This window comes from Macaca nemestrina, chromosome 6 (genome assembly GCF_043159975.1).
Source record: "Macaca nemestrina isolate mMacNem1 chromosome 6, mMacNem.hap1, whole genome shotgun sequence".
In the NCBI taxonomy this organism is placed as follows: domain Eukaryota; kingdom Metazoa; phylum Chordata; class Mammalia; order Primates; family Cercopithecidae; genus Macaca; species Macaca nemestrina.
The window spans coordinates 72,755,911-72,772,983 of NC_092130.1; the positions used below are offsets into that span (position 1 = coordinate 72,755,911).

A 17,073-nucleotide genomic window follows, 5' to 3' on the forward strand; every position below is an offset into this window, starting at 1 on the left:
TACAGATCAGTAAAACAGCTACTTTATGCAGCACCTAGTGTAAATGTATTTTTGACAACATTTCTAAAGGCAATTTGGCAATAAGAGCCAAATACTTAAAAAATGTGCAAATATTTCACATCATTATGTTTTATATCATTTATCATAAGTTTTAAATTGAAACAAATTTAGTGATTAACAATAATAGAATGGCAAGTAAATCATGGAACATCTATATGATGAAATATTATGCATTAAGGGTGATTTTATGGCCAGACGCCATAAAATATAGTATAGTTCCATCTGCTTCTCAGACCTTCAGACTCAGATGGAACTATACTATAGGTTCTCCTGGGTCTGGACTTCTCAGCCTCCATAATCACGTAAGCCAATTCCTTGTAATAATCTCTCTCTCTCTCTCTCTGTGTATATATGTATATATATACACACACACACATATACACACATATATGTATGTGTATGTGTATAGTTATATATAGTTATATACACATACACACATATATGTGTATATATAACTATATATAGTATGTGTATGTGTATACATATATACATAGAAACATATATATACACACACATGTATATATGTATATATGTATAAACATGTACAAACACCTATGTGTATATGTACACACATAGATACTATATGTATATATGTATAGCATGTATACACATACACACACATATACGTGTGTGTGTGTGTGTGTGTTTGTGGTTCTTTTACTCTAGAGAAATGTACACCAGCCAGGTGTGGTGGCTCATGCCTGTAATCCCAGCACTTTGGGAGGCTGAGGCAGGAGGATTGCTTGAGCCCAGGAGTTTGAGACCAGCCTAGCAACATAGCAAGTCCCAGTCTCTACAAAAAATAAAAGGAATTAGCCAGGCATAGTGGCACATGCCTGTGGGCCCAGCTACTTGGGAGGCTGACATGGGAGGATCTCTTCAGCCTGGGAGGTCAAGCCTGCAGTGAGCCATGATCATGTCACTGCACTCTAGCCTGGGCGACAGAGCAAGACCCTATCTTAAAAAGAGAGAAAGAGAGAAAAGGCAATATACACTGGGCTGAGTTGATAAAAATGGACAAAAAAACAGATAGATAGTATTGCAGCACTCAGCAGCCTTGTTTTGTTATAATATGCTCAAGTCCTTTGCAGGGTTAAAAGAGTGAAATCATCAGGGGCAAGGACTAATGTGGCCTGTGATAAACATGTTTGCCTGGAGAGACTAAATTTTTTAAAAATCTAATTTTTTATTGACCATCTCCCAATATTTTTTTCTGCTTTCTAGATGATTTTTTAAGCTTCATTTTCTATGAAGTGTTTACATTTTATTTATCCTTTTTTAAAGAACTATCGCTTGTTCTCCATCTTTAAAAAAAAAATTTCTCTATTTCATAGATGTCATATATATAGCCTCTTGACTCTCTGAGAAAATTAATTTGTTTTGTTTGTGTTCTGTTTTAGAGGTTTCCTCAAATGTGTGATGACCTTAGCTGATTATTTTTTTTAAAAGAACTTCTAACATTTTTCATTAAGGAGTAAGTAGTGTATATTCATTAATGGGCAATGATCTTAAATGAACAATTTGATAAATTTTTACATATGTATAAACTTATATAACAATATCCAATCAAAATATAGAATATTTCCACCACCCCAGATAATAACCTCCAGAGGTAATCACTATCCTAACTAATAATACCATAGATATTTTGGGCTATACTTAAACTTCATATAAACAAAACATAAAATATACATGTTTTTGTAACTAGTTTTTACCAAAAATGTCGCCCATGTGATTTATCCATGTTGTTACATGTAGTAATAGTTAATTCTTTTTTAAAAATTGTAATTATGATTACAATTACTATTATTATTATAATTGCTATTAATTTAATAACTATTGTATAATTATTCAACTGTGTATACATATTATACTTTATCCATTTTCCCATTGATATTTTGATAATTTTCAATCTGAGGCTATTATGAAAAAAATACTATGAACATTCTTTTACCATGTTTTGGTAGACATATGTACTAGATTCTCTTGAGTAAATACCTATGACAAGAATTCCTGAGTTGTGTGGTAGGTATGTGTTAGATTCGGTAGACACTGATGAATAGTTTTCCAAAGTAGTTGCATCAATTTATGCTCACACCAGGTAACAATGTGTAAGAGTTCAAATTACTCCAGATCTTCCCCAACACTTGATGTCGTCAGTTTTTTCAGTTTAAGCCATTATGGTGGTTTTATGGTGACATCCCATTGTCATTTTAGTTGTATCCCTGATGACTAATGTTAAGTGCATTTTCCTATGTTTTTGGACATTTCCGTATACACTTTTGTGATATTTGTTTTCAAGTCTCTCACTCATTTTTACAAATTAGGTTGTCTTTTACTTATTTGAAGGAGTTCTTTATATGATCTCATTAGCGTTTTGTCAGACATCAGATATTTACTACAAATATATCCATCCTATTTGTGCCTTTAGTTTTTATTGTGTTAATAATATCTTGTGATGAACCAAGTTCCTTAATTTTAATGTAGTTCAACATATCCATTTACTTTTTTTTTGGTTAGTGCTTTTCATGCCCTTTAGGAAATTTTTTTCTACTATAGGATCATGGATATATTCTCCTATAAATTCTTCTGAACACTTAATTTTTTTATGATTAGGTGTATGATCCATCTTTAACTGGATGGATGTGTGATTTTGTATATCTTATGAGATAGAGGTAAAGGTTTACTTTTTTCACATACATATTCAAATGATGTTTTCCTCAGTCTCCATTGGTCTTCTGCACACACTACCTAGCATTCAATCAAAGATAATAAGACACAGAAAAGCAAGGGAAAAGCAACCTATTATCAAGAGATAAAGTGGTCCACAGAAATAGACATCAAGAGTGATGCTGTAAAATCTAACTGGAAGTTCTCTGTACATAGATAGGATGTGTAGACAGTTAGGCACCACTTTGTGGGCTTCAGTTATTCGCTGGCTTTTATATAGGAACTCACGATGTCAGTGTAAGTACTGTTTTAAGGAGATTCAGTTTTTGCCATAAAGAACCTTCCAATCCTCTGCCCCACTTGAAGGGGTAAAGGGGAGCTAGTAGCCTGTGTTTTCTTTCTGGTCTTTCACGTAATCACTCTGTTTTAGTCCTGTCAGTCACTCCTTCTACCTTCTAGTGAAAGTGCCCCCAATTACTGAGCCTTTTCAAGTTTTGGAGGGGCCATTTAGCTTGTTTGTCATTGATATTCCCCTTTGTATAGACTGAGAGTTAGATTCTCCAGATTTACTTACCAGGTCTACCACTTAACAGCTTTCTTGCGAACTCACTCTGCTTCAGTTTCATCACCTGTTAAATGGAGATAATGTTACCAACCTCACAGTATTATTTTAAGATTAACTAAAATAAATTATGTGAAGCTTTTGTAATAATGCTTAGCACATAATGAATGTTCCAAAATTGTTAGGTATTATCAGCTCTTTCATTCAGTTTATTTATTTACCATTCCATTTGCTTTTATCTTCCAAAAAATGTATAAGTGTGTATCTTTAGTATCTCCTCTCACATTTCTTTTGTTCTTTTAAATTCCTTTCCTATAATTTTGAGAAGATTTATAAAGAAATTTAATGTAAAAACATGTTCAATACACATATTTAATGAAAATTTATTCAACTGACAAATTCAAAAGTTTAAATTGCTGCAAAGACTCTTTTTATAATTATTCCAGACCATGACTGTAAAATCACTGAGCTACATGATCTCTAAGGTTTGTTCCAGATTAAATTTTATGAACGAATGACATAAAAAATCATGCCCATGAAAACGGTGAATTTCATATTTTGAAGAAAGCTAAAATCATTTGTTTACATTTTTCTCTGTTTTCCAGAGTACTCACATTCCTACCTGATTGGATATTGGCTGGTTGATTGACAGGTGTGAAAAATACTTTGGGGCAGCTCTTTGGAAAAGACATGGAGAGCTATATAAATTCTTTGATCAAATTTAAATACCCTTAAGCAACCTCCATTAACCTTGAATACCTCAAGCTGTTCCCACAGGCTCTCAAACTTACTCAAAGCTCAAACCATATTCAGTGTAAGAACAAGTCCATCCATAAAATTATATATACATGTGAGTCAGTGTTGTTTTAATGCATTTAAAAAGTTTGAATAAAATATTTTTATGAATACAATTATGGTATTAGTACCTATTTTATATCTATATTATTTATGCTAAATATGGTAAATAGATTATAGTTAATATAATACTATATTAAAAGATCATATTATTTTATTCATGTTAAAAAATATTCACAGGCAAAATAACATTTAGGTTTTCTCTGTTGCTTCTGTCAGTTTTAAGGCAGGTTATTGATGTTTTTGTGATTTTTAAAAAATGAATGAATGACCTAAAAGTTAGGGGCCTTTATTCATTTTTCTCATAAAAATTTTTCTTAAAAAAGTCACATTGTGGCTGCATAACATTTTCTAATTGTGTGTGTATGCATGTGAGTACATGTGTGAATATATGTATGTTTGTTGTATGCATATGCATATATTCATATGTGTGTGTGTATGTGTGTGTGAAAGAGAGTGAGAGACATGAACCTAGCCATAATGACCCAGCCTCAGCTGGGTTTAGTCATTTTATGTAGATCATACACAGCTAAAATTAAAGTCAAATGGTTTTAAGGTGAGTTGGGGAAATACAAAACATAAATAAGGCAAAGAAAAATAGGAGGGGGGATCTCCTAGCAATTAGCTATTTCAGACTCTGAAATGATATCCCAAGAGAAATCGAGGAGGCTCGATCACTTGAATCATTCAAAATTAGACTGGACTAGGCCTGGAAGAATATTCCATTGGGAGTAATCATGCTTTGACAGAGAAAGACTGAAAGATCTTTTCCAATTCTAATTGCCATGATCCTGTGTAATTCAATTTGAAATGACCTCACTATTCTGATTCACAAAGATTCTATTTTTACTAACTCTTTCTTTTTCATAATCCTGCTTCTGATATCACTACTCCTTTAAAAGGAAAAAGAAATCCTCGAGCTTGGTTTCCAAGTATTCATTGAATTACACCCCTTATTTCCTTTTTTTTTTTTTTTTTTTTTTTTTTTTTTTCTCCAGACGGACTGTTGTGCAGACGCAGGCAGCTCACTCTGGGCTGGGCAGCAGACAGTGATTATCATCACCCCCTGCTTTCATCCATTACGGCGGGTGTTAGCAGGTAAGGGTGAGGGCTGACAAAGAGGTTTTCAAAACTGGTCAGCATAACTGCTTCCAGGAGGCCAGTTCAGGATAATCTATTGAAATATGGATTGGAAATATGGCCAGCCCGGGCTGAATACCTCTATCTGTTGCATTTAAGCCAAAGCAACAGAATGCTTTCATGGGGGAAAACTAACAAAAGCCATAATTACATGTGGAGAATTGTCTGTTCATATCATTTGGCGTTAATTTTGTGAAATGGTTGCCATTCTGTCTGGGTTCAGCGTCTGTCTCAGCCACTTTATTTGTTTTGAGATGCTGCAGGGGTAAGGTCCCTGGAGACTTGAGTCCTGGAGGCCTTCTGGTTTCCAGGAGCCAATTTGTGACAAGATCAAAGGGGTCTAAAGTCCCAAGAGCCTGAATTACACTGTGGAATTTACTGGTATATCTCATTTTACAGAGCACTTCCGTGTTTGAAAGGTATTAGGGAGCAAATTTTAGTGAATCGAATTTTATTAACCCACTAACATATTATACTTCCCATTGGTAATGGTCCCTGGACTCCAGCTTTCATTTTTCCTTGTCTATCTAGTAATTAATGATCAAAATTGAAGTGGAGCCATGCAGTGAATTTCTTTATAAATCAAGAATGCTTTGTAACATCAGTGTTTTATAGTGTTTTCTTTCATATATAACTTTTATACAACAATTTGAGGAAATGAAGAACTAAAACAAAAAAAATTCTGAAAATTTGAGGTAAAATTTTCAAACACTTCCAAAACAGTAATAATGATACCTTAAAATTCAAACAATTATACAGATAATATTTAAATTCCTGGAGTGAAAAAAGCATGCTACTAATGCTGATTTTTTATCTTGAAATATTCCAAACATATAGAAAAGCATCAACAATAATATAACAAATGTGTATTATATACCATTCAGAATTTTAATATGTGAACAAATTTTCTTTATTAATTAAAAAAATTAAACCTGTACTTAGAGTTGAAGAATGTTTAATCTCTTCCCTGGTACTATTTTTCCTTCTCCCTCTGTAAAATAACTTCTATCCTGAAGTAGGAGTATATTCTGACCATTTATTGTCTATATTTTTACTATATTTCTATGAATCCCTAATTGGTAAATAGTTTTTTTTGTGAGAATTTTATTTTCTACATCTTATTTTCATTCAATATTTTATTTTTAAGATCTATCCATATCAATACATGTGGATTAAGATTTTTAAAATTTAACAGATATGGAACATTCCATTATTATTGACTTATCCTACTCCATTATTGTTTACTTATCCATTATTTTAATGATATGCATTTAGGTTGCATCCAATTTTTCACAGCTGTACTGTGCAGCATGTCTCCTTATGCATAAATGTTCAAACTTCTTTAATGTCTCTAACAAGAAATAGAGTTTCTGGATCTAGAATATGCATCTTCATCTTCACTGTATACTACCAAATGCTCTCTAAATTTATTGCTCTCACCAACAATGATGTAATCAAATTGATCAATCTTTCCCTTTAAGATTTATGCTTTCTGGGTTTGGTTTAAGAAATTCTTCCATCCCCAAATTATAAAAATATATTTGTTGTGTGTTCACATTTGCATCTTTAATTCATTTGGGATTTATTTTGGAGTATGACATGAGTTAGGGTTCTAATTACTTTATTTTCCATATGGATAGCAAAGCTACTTTCAACACCCACTGGCTTTTAAGGTCATGTCTGCATTCACTGAGGTCTGATGTAAGAGCAGGTTCTGTGAATCCATTTGTGAATGTGTTGACCCTCTCCTAACACCACATTATTTTAGTTGATAAAGTAGTACACGAATTCATGATATCTAATGGAGCAAATCCATCCTTTTTATTTCACTTCTTCAAATTTGTCTTGGCTATCCTTGGACCTTTATATTCTTATATGAATTTTATCAGTTTTTTAAAAAAATCTTCAATACAATAAATTGGTAATAAAAATGTATAACATCTATCCTACTTACATCAAACTACTAAATGTAATTTATTGGTCATTCATCAATATTAAAGATACCCTGCCATGTCCTGACACTTAACATCTTTGAAAAATAAGCTTATCATGTTCCCTTTCCTCTACAAATAATTACTCTCTGTTTCAGCTATTTTCATGTCATTGCCATTCTCTCAATTCATAGGCCTCTAATATCCCTTCAGCACCAAGTTTAGAGATCCAGTCCTTTCTGTTGTGTCACCATGAGATTACTTTGTAAATGTAACTTCTTTTCAATCCTCTTCTATTTTTCACTTCAATCAATTCTATGCAGAACTTGTAGAGCAATTGCTTTACTGTTTTAATCATGCCACTTTTCTGCCCAAGCATGTAGATTCATATTTGCCATAGGGCTTGAGTGACTCTCAGAGACCATACATCCTATCTCATGGACGAATGACTTGAGTCCCAGAGAGGATTTGCCTTGCCCAGAGTCACACAGCTAGCCAGGAGAAGAATTAGGACTCAGAAAGTAAAGCCTAGTTTAGACTTCAGGTCTTCTGATTCTTGAACCAATTCTCTTTTCACCTTTCACACTGCTTTACCAAACCTTCGGATAGCATTCCCTACATGAGAACACTGGATCAACTGTACTTCATATAAATTCCTCAAATGAAATTCCCTTTCTTAGTCTTACCTCAAAATGTGACTTGTTCCTTCCTACTACCTTGGAAATACAAGCTTCCACCTTGAAAGCCAGCCTCCTTACTTTCCACTGAGCTATGTCTTAACTTCTTGGAAATGTGCACGTTTTTCAGGATGTACCTACTGCTGCTACTGCCACTACTACTCTTAACAACTGCAATACAACCCTCACTTACTGTACTTTACCTGGCTCTTGAGAGACATGACCTCAACTTTCCTTAGTCTACAGATGTGGGATTTGAGACCCAAAGAAGTGAAGTAACCTGCCCAAGTTTACACAGCTTGGTGTAGAACCTGAGTTTCTGTGGACTCCAGAGCTCATGAATTCACTACTTCATTCTGTGCCTCCTAACTCTGTAAGTATTCGGCACTCTTCAACTCTAGATTACTCTTGAATTCAGTTGCACTTACTATTAGCTGCTTTGGGTATATGCTGAACCTTTGTCATAAATGTAGGCTCTAGCCTTGGAGCTGGACAGTATATCCTCTGAATACAGGATCATTGAAAACTTTCTTAAGATTGTCTAGCTCCTCTCAGGGCATCTACTATAAAGCCCTGCTCTGAGCCCTCCTCTGACTGATGAGGGTTTAACTATCCTAGAGATTCCTCTGTGACAACCAGCCAAGAAGCTTCTATGTTGAAAAATCTCCCATTGATTCAGAGACTAAAACTGAGACTTATATATATATATATATATATATTTTAAAAATATATATATATATAATTTATATATACAATATATAATATATAATATACAATATATATTATATATAATATATAATACATAATATATATTATATATAATATAATATAATATATATAATTTATATATATAAAATAACAGAGTGAATACAATGCCACTGAGAAAACACGCTTACTGTATTTCAGCCTAATAACTTGTTTGCTGTTGCATAAAGACCAAGAAAAAGCTCTCTCTCTCTCATCATAAGTTACTGTTTCTTTAGCTAGTATTATATACCATTAATTAGAAACCTAAATTCTACCTATCATGTAAAATGTATTACAAAAATTATAGGAAATAGTTCTTCAAAAGTAATTTTGTGAGAGTAAAACATAAAAGTGTATAAAATTGCTGAAATGAAGAAAACACAAAATACAATGCAGTATGAGGTCCACTATTTGCAGTACTCCAATTCTATTTTCCAGGAGCTTGGATGAGAGTGCTCAGTGGCCAGGCTTGGACAAGGAAGGAAGTTCTGTCCTCATTCCACTTCATCTTGGGCAATTATCTTGCAGCAAGGAAGGGCAATGAGCAATGAGGCTCAGTTCCCAAAAGCCTGATATAAAACACAATTTTAATGCTGTTGGGTTTTTTTAAAATAAAATTTACAAAACAGATTTTTAAACTAATAGACTATTTTTAAACAATTAATTGATTTTTAAAAAGTTAATAGACTTTCATTTTTAGAGCAGTTTTAGGTCTATAGAAAATGTAAGTGGAAAGTATGGAAAATTCCACCCACACCCTCTCCTACCTTACCTTACAGTTTCCCCTATTTTTAATATCTTGCATTAGTGTAGTACATTTATTATAATTGATAAACCAATATTGATACATTATTAACTAAAGTCTACAGTTTACATTAGAGTTGACTCTTGTACATTTTATGGGTTTTGAGAAATGTATAATGAAAGGTATCTACCATTACAGTATCACCAAAACAGATGGTAAGCTAACAAAATTTCACAAAAAGAAGACTAAAAGATGCCATGTTGAAACATTTAACTGTGCTGAAACAAGTTAAATCAACTAAAACTCAACCCAAAACTTAGTGAACTTATTCTTTATAGTTCCTTCCAGACAGAAAAGCAATATAGTAAAAATTAAGTAGTCTTTTCTTTGAAAATTGTAGTTATTTTGATAAACAGTGCTGTCAAAACAGAAAATACGAATACCATGTACTCTAGTTCATTCTCTTTCGTGCGCTGCTCTCATGGTTTGGTGTGAATACTTCATAGTTAAAGTATGTCTTCCCTTGAGGATCACACAGCTGTTTAATTTCTGTTCTGGCATTTGACCTATTGTGTTTATGAGGTTCTATTGAGAAATGGAATTGATGATTTCTTCCATAACCACAAAGAAAAAATTGAGAGTTACTGATTTCAAACCACTATTATAACCTTTCAAGTTTTTCTGGAAAAATGTTTTCTTTCCAAAACGAAAAGAAAAGGAACTCCTTATTAAATGTCTAACTTTTCTGTATCATCACATCCTTCAATATGTTAAATTCACCTCAGACTTGGCTGGAGGAAAGCTGGAGTTCCTCATCTGTAGTTTGGAATCTACCAGGAGATGTCACTTGCTGGCCTAATCTTTTTATTGGTTCCTGCTTGTTCAGGCATTATTTTCAAGGAGAAGAGTGGATTTTCCATCTGGGGCCCACTCCTCCTGTCTTCCACAATAACTTTCTTGTCAGTATACATTCACTGTTCATGCCTCAAAGACCGTCCTTCTCAACCCACGGATGCCCCTGAGGACTCAGAGGAAGCTAGTGCTTATGCTTTCTCCAGTCTCTCTCTTCTTGTGTGAACTGTGTGACCTGCCACTTTAAGACTCTTTTGGAGAATCATAATCCAAGTTGCAAAGTCCAACAATTCCTCTGGAGAAATAGTTCTCAACTGGGGGCAAATTTGGGCCCCAGGAGACATATGGCAATGTCTGACAATTTTTTTTTTATTGTTACAAACAGGGGAGAGAGTCCGGCTAGCATCTAGTTGGTAGAGGCCAGGGATACTGCTGAACAGCCTGCAGGATGCTCCCCACCCCATCAAAAGATTCTCTGACCCAAAATGTCAATGGTACTGAGGTTGAAAAGCCCTGCTCTGGAGTTTTAATCAGTTGGCCATTTTTGCCATCCCATGTTGAAATATTTTTATTTAAAGCATTACATCTGGATTCTTTTTTCAAGATAATGTCCAGTGTCCAGTGGAAAATGATGTGTTTTCCTATCACTTTCCTCAAGAATAAAGCTGTAATATTTGCAAAATAGATAACCTTAGTTGTCACTCAAAATGTAAACTGTCATAAGGGATAAGAGATTAACTGATTTCACTGTCAACCTTTACAGTGTCATTATTTTTCCCTGTAACTATCAGCTTGATATCCTTGCTGACGAAGATGTTTTAAAATGGAAGACAATTAGAGGCTTTATGTTTATGAAAAATGAAGTGTTCAGGCACAAAAGAATGCACAGTGGACCTTTTATGGGATGTTTAAAATATCCTTTCATTAAAAGATTTTCTTAAGTGGCTGTTTGTCACTTAATAGGAATCCCCGTTGTTGCTACTGTTGTTTTCATGCATAAATACCAGCATCTGTAGGTTTCCAGGATGTTCTTTAGAATTTCACACCACTTGACTTCATGTTGGGTTGCTTCAGATGATTTTTCAATCTTAAAGTCACATCACATAAAAGCGTATCTTTCAATACACTACAAAAACCATTGGAAACTGGCAGCCAGAGAACAAGATTCTACTCACTAATTAGTTTTGTTTAGTTAGGATGGAATTCACATCTTTTTGAATGAGTTGCCAATATTCTTAAAAATTAGTAGATTGCTCATAAGAATCTAAATTCTTTTTCTTTTCTGAAAAATGAAAAGATCTGGCTTTTTTGGCCAGCATTCCTCCATGACAACAGTCTACCGCAGGAGAATGTATGTTTTAGGCAGGTCTGGCACCTGCTGGCTTGCTCTAGTTACCACTCAGCCTATTGGACACCTGTGGGTCTGCCCACTACAATCATTTCAGGGGATAGACTCCTGCTCCATTGCAGTTGAGTTCTGCAACTGCAATGCTTGTTGGTAAATATAACCCAATCCTTGCTGCATAAACTAATATGCAATTCATATGAGAAGGAGCTGAGGCCATTTTGGAGGATGGGAGAAAATGCACTGAGAGCAGAGATTGAGCTGTGAATAAAGGGAAGGGAAGGAGTCAAGGTAAGAGCCACACTATAAAGTAAAAGCAGATTCAGAGGCTCCAGTCTGCTTCCTAGTATCACCCCTGCAGAGAAATCTGAACTTTGGTGATCAGAGGGCAGACCAGGTAGTAAAAACAAAGGAAACTCGACTACATTTATGACCATGTCAGAGGCTCTTTGCCATTGAGTTAGACTGTGCATCATCTTTGCCCCAAGTGGTGAGTTCTTAGTCCTGGCCTATGTTCTTGAGAAATCACCACAAATAGAAATGGAATCCAGGAAGAGCTTCATGAGGTAGGCATCAGTTCAAGCTGGTGGTATTATTAATACAATGTGTGGGAGTTAGGACATGAAGCAAAGGTAGAGAAAATGCAAACCCAGAATTGAAGCACAAGAAATATCAGACACAGGCTTTTGGATTGAAAGAATAGAGTCCAAGTCAAGGAGAAAGGTTGAGCTAAAAACCTTACAGGACAGGTGGGAACAATAAGATGGCTGTTTCTGGCCCCTGCATTCCTTTGTGAGAAGTCTGTGATTCTGCTTAATCTTGAAGACTCATTCCTCTGTTGGTAGTGGTCTGAGGCTCACTCTTGGCTCTGCCTTCGTTTGACAGTGCCAGATTCGCTCATCAGCCATAGCACATTTTCTGTGGACATCATGCTTGATAGACAATGTCTCTAGTCTTCCAGGGTCTGGAGAAGATTCCAGGGTAGTCTGGCCACACAGAGCTTCAGGACACTTCCTTCTCTCCTTGCCCCCAAACAAGACAAACAAGATAAAAAATCTTCAAGTGTAGCCTCAACAGGGACTCCAGAAACATGGAGATGAGACGAAAAATTTCTAGGGGACAGGGATGGGGAGTGAGGTGAGGAAATGAGCTGTTTGGAGGATATTTAAGCCTTATCTGTTGAAAGAAAAAGAAGAAAGACCAGAAAGAAAGACAACTAAGGAAGAGAAAGAATGAAAGAATTTTAAAATTGTTGCTGGAAGCCATCCTAGGTAAACATTATCCTGGGCTTGGCTTTCCTTAAATGTTATGCATAGAGTGACCATATAGTTTACCATCCAAACCTGGACTCTTCTAAGAGTAAAAGTGGGAGCTATTAATAATTTTTCCAAGATAACAGCATGACTGGGGATTGGCCATGGCAAACCAGGGCATCAGGTCTCCCTAATTAGGGTCAAAGTAACAGTAGCAAAGCTTCCTTTAGATTTACAGCCCCAGGCTACTAGCTAAATTGTAGACGCCTAGAGGCCTGGAGGCATAGTCAATTGTATTATGTGGAAAGTGAAGGCTCCAACTTGGTTAGGAGGACGAGGACAGTGTTTCTGTCTCTGAAGTCCCTGGGACTTTAAAAAATTACAGATGCCCAGGAATTCAACTTGAATTTTCTGGATTGGGCCTAAACAAGTGTTTTCATTTTTTTAAGCTGCCAGTGATTCCAATGCGCAGCCTACCCAGAACTCTGCAGCTTCTCCCAGGCTTCCAGGAGACTATAGCTTCTTTTGCCCTTTCCTGAATTGGCCTGTGCTGGCAAAGTGGTGGACAAATCCTGCCACTAGGGAATCTCCTCCCTGTTCACCCGGTCTCCAACAATTCTGGGGCAAGAGGAGGTGGCAGCTGCAGCAAAATTTGAGCTGAGAATATGTATTTATTGTGAAGGACAACTGAATATTTAAAACAAGCAAGAAACCTGAGTAAAACCTGTAAACCAGGTCTGAAACAGCTGTCAGCATCACAAGCACAAAAATTTAGGAAGTTATGCTTGGCTTGGTACTTTATCACGACATAGAGCCACACAGACACATTTATGAAATTGGTTGCTGTACCTATTTAGTTTTCAGAGATGCCTACGCTGAACCCACTTCCAGATCCTGATGATTTAATTCAACCTGTATTTATGGAGCATCTGCTAGGGTTCGGGTGCTACAGTCCACCATAGTGGCTGCTGCGCTACAGAGAAGTTTAGCAGAGTCTTCACTTTCAAGACTGAGTCTGAAAGGAGTTGGGCACATTCCTCAGCCCCGGGCTCAAAACTCCCTGAGCCTAGTACAAACACATCCCATCCTCCCATCCCACCACCATATATCTCTCAAACTCCCTGAGCCCAGTACAAACACCACCTGGAAAGTCTCCGATAAGGGGACAGCCGTTCAAGGTTACTGAAAGCGCAGGAGCCAAAAGAATTTCTTTGTTCCCCTGCAACTTTTGGGCTATAAAAAGCAAACGCTCGCATTGTTCGGGGCCCTCTTGTATATACTGTGTAAAGGAGGGACCAGGTTCGAACTTGTAGTAAAGATCCTTGCCGCTTGGCTTTGACTCTGGACTCTGGTGGTCTTCTTTGGGGAACAAACAGTCTGGGCATAACATCTGGGGGCCCGTCCGGGATTCCCCAAGCCCACCAGACCACTGGTCAACAGATCTGCTGGGATCGATCTACTGATAGGTGAGCCGGCTCACCTCCGTTTGTCTGTCTGTGTCTGAGTGTCTGTTCTGAATCTGAATCTGTGACTCGCGAGGTCTGAAACTGAAGCTGGCACAGTCCTGGCGGACGTGCTATAGGACGGCCAGTGGAGACTGGTGGGAGACGTCCCCTGGCTCTCTTCTGATTTAAATTGCGATCTGAGTTGCCGGAGCGCGTTCACGATCCGGGCAACAGCTGACTCTGACCCCGGTCCCCGGGTGCGTGCTTGCGGTCTGAATTGCCCCGGTCCCCGGGTGCACGCTTGCGGTCTGAATTGCCCCGGTCCCCGGCTTCCGGCGGCGCGCTCCCGGCCCCGGTCCCCGGGTTCCCAGCTTCCGGCGCGCTCCCGGCCCCGGTCCCCGGGGTCCCGGCTTCCGGCGCTGTGCTTCCGGCCCCGGTCCCCGGCTTCCGGCGCTGCACTTCCGGCTTCTGGCGCGCTCCCGGCCCCGGTCCCCGGGCTCCCGGCTTCCGGCGCCGCGCTCCCGGCTAGCTATCATTAATAAGTCAGATCAGATTTCCTCTATAGGGATTCTAACCCACATTCCTTTACAGGAAAGGACTACAAATCATTACAGGATGGGCAATACCCAGAGTACTCCTCTATCTCTCCTTACAAATACTTTCAAAGAAGTTAGAGCAAGGGGCCATGATCTTGGTATGGAAATCAGGAAAGGAAAGCTAATTACTCTGTGTCGCTCCGAGTGGCCTGCCTTTGATGTGGGGTGGCCACCCGAAGGGACCTTTCGACTTGCTGTCATCACTAGGGTAAAATCCAAGATTTTCCTACCTGGGCGTGCGGGCCACTTAGATCAAATCCCATACATCCTCATATGGCAGGACCTTGTTGAAAACCCGCCTCCTTGGCTGTCCCCTTTCCAATTAGCCTCTGAACCCTGTAAGGCACTGGTTGCTCGACCACTAAAAACCAAGCAACCAACTGCCCCCCCCATCCTGTTCTACCTGATAGCGGGGACCCACTGTTCACAGAACCCCCTCCGTACCCCTCCGGGCCCCAGGCCCCGGCCCCTCGGGCTGAGTCGCGGGAGAGAGCAGGCGGAGGGGAGGCGGCCGGCACTCACGGGCCTGCGGAAAGGGAAAGTAACTTTGAGGGGCCGGCGGGGCGGACGCGAGGGCGCACTTCGTGGACTAGCCCCCCACAGCCGCCTGACTCCACGGTGGCTTTACCCCTCCGGGAAATAGGACCCCCAGATGACACAGGAATCCCCAGGCTCCAGTACTGGCCATTCTCCACCAGTGATCTGTATAACTGGAAGACTCAGAGTGCTCGGTTTTCAGACAACCCCAAAGATTTACTGTCTTTACTGGATAGTGTCATGTTCACCCACCAGCCCACTTGGGACGATTGTCAGCAGCTCCTCCGAATCTTGTTTACCACGGAAGAGCAAGAGAGAATACAGGTAGAAGCTAGAAAGCTGGTCCCGGGGGATGACGGTCAACCGACTGCCAACCCCGACCTCATAAACGTGACCTTTCCTCTGACCAGGCCGGCATGGGACTACAACACGGCAGAAGGTAGGGGACGGCTACGCCTTTATCGCCAGACTCTAATGGCAGGTCTCCGGGCAGCTGCTCGCAAGCCCACTAATTTGGCTAAAGTATATTCTATTCTGCAAGAAAAGACAGAGAGCCCAGCCACCTACTTAGAAAGATTAATGGAAGCTTTTAGACAGTACACCCCCATAGATCCAGAGGCTCCAGGAAGTCAGGCAGCTGTTGTAATGTCATTCGTAAATCAGGCAGCCCCAGATATTAAAAGAAAACTCCAGAAATTAGAAGACTTGGAAGGAAAGCGGATTCAGGACCTCCTTCAGATAGCCCAGCGGGTTTACAATAACAGAGATACTCCAGAAGAAAGGCAATTTAGGGCCACTGAAAAAATGACCAAGGTCCTGGCAGCAGTAGTACAGAAAGAGCATCTACAGCCAGAGTACACCCAACCCAGGCGGCCCCCCAGGCATGATAATCTGAGAAAAGACCAATGTGCCTACTGCAAGGAGGCTGGCCACTGGGTAAGAGACTGCCCCAAAAAGAAACAACGAGGACAGGGATCCCCTAGGTCTACACCCGTACTAGTCACTCAAGATGAAGACTAGGGAAGACGGGGTTCGGATCCCCTCCCCGAACCTAGGGTAACTTTGCAAGTGGAGGGGTCCCCGGTCCAGTTCTTGGTCGATACAGGAGCACAGCACTCAGTCTTAGTTAAAACTAATGGAAAATTATCCTCCAAGTCCTCGTGGGTACAAGGGGCCACAGGAGTTAAGAAATACCCATGGACAACACAAAGAACAGTAAACCTCGGAGCCAAGAATGTAACCCATTCTTTCCTGGTTATCCCTGAGAGCCCCTGTCCCCTATTAGGGAGAGACCTGCTAACTAAAATGGGAGCACAGATCCATTTCCTCCCTGAGGGGCCCGTCGTGACCAACTCCCACAATCAACCCGTGTCCGTCCTAACTATAACCCTAGAAGATGAGTACTGGCTCCACCAGGAGCAAACAGCCCCTGACCAGGACATAGCAACCTGGCTCCAGCAATATCCAGAAGCTTGGGCGGAAACGGGGGGCTTAGGACTAGCAAAATACCGTCCTGCTTTATTTGTTGAACTTAAACCTGGGGCAGACCCCGTGCGGGTACGCCAATACCCGATGCCCCTAGAGGTCAAGAAAGGAATTGCCCCGCATATCCGCCGGCTCCTTGACCAAGGGGTCCTCCGCTCATGTCACTCACCCTG

The 17,073-nt window shown here is 39.1% G+C and overlaps 1 long non-coding RNA gene across 1 annotated transcript; it reads left to right on the forward strand.

The window, feature by feature from the left end:
• Positions 1-282: 282 nt before the first annotated feature.
• Positions 283-4,180, forward strand: LOC139363584 (uncharacterized). The gene is made up of 3 exons (XR_011624244.1): positions 283-362; positions 1,461-1,534; positions 3,898-4,180. It is a non-coding gene; the product is annotated as an uncharacterized lncRNA (long non-coding RNA).
• Positions 4,181-17,073: the final 12,893 nt, after the last annotated feature.